The 731-nt window shown below is 34.6% G+C and overlaps 1 non-coding gene across 1 annotated transcript; it reads left to right on the top strand.

Annotated features, from left to right (window-relative positions):
- Positions 1-405: 405 nt before the first annotated feature.
- Positions 406-510, top strand: LOC122124538. The gene has a single exon (XR_006150588.1). It is a non-coding gene; the product is annotated as a U6 spliceosomal RNA (small nuclear RNA).
- Positions 511-731: the final 221 nt, after the last annotated feature.

Genomic DNA, 731 nt, shown 5'->3' with positions numbered 1-731 from the left:
ATACTTAGTTGCATATGTCTGCTACTATAAATCTTAAATACTTTATAGAAAAGTTTTATGACCTGCCAAACAGTCCTAATTTTGGCATATATAAGCAAATTCCCAAAATTAAATACTCTAAAACATTAAAACTTTTTAACAAACCTGAACACTTGCTGCAGTGTTCATTGCGACAGGTGCCTTGTATAGAATAATTGAATTCCTCCTCCTACACATCTCTTGAACAACAAATATCTGGAATTATTTTGTTTTTGACATGTGAATCTTGACTATTCTTAAATGTGTGCTTATGTAAGAAATACATTGTTCTAAAATTTCACAAGAATTCTTTTGAATTTACTTCTTTTGAAGTTTAAGAAAATCAGTTTAAGAAAATCAGTTCCAGTTTACATATAAAAATGTACTGTGCACAATTCAGCAGCACATTAAAAAAATGGAACAATACAGAGAAGATTAGCATGGCCTCTGCACAAGGTCGACATGCAAATTCGTGAAGCTTTTCATATTTTTACAACATCAGACGCTGGAGAGGATGTGGCCACAAGGGGACCCTATGGCATTCTTGGTGGGAGTGTAAACTTGTTCTATCATTTTGGAAAGCAGTATGGAGGCTCCTCAAATGACTCCATATAAAGCTCCTCTGTGACCCAGCAATCCCACTTTTGGGGATTTACAAACAAGACCATACTAAAACTACCAGCACAACTATGTTTACTGCAGCATTATTTACC

The sequence above is a fragment of the Dipodomys spectabilis genome, unplaced genomic scaffold, assembly GCF_019054845.1.
Source record: "Dipodomys spectabilis isolate Male_0828 unplaced genomic scaffold, ASM1905484v1 ptg000239l, whole genome shotgun sequence".
In the NCBI taxonomy this organism is placed as follows: Eukaryota; Metazoa; Chordata; class Mammalia; order Rodentia; family Heteromyidae; genus Dipodomys; species Dipodomys spectabilis.
This window is presented reverse-complemented; position numbering and strand designations above follow the sequence as displayed.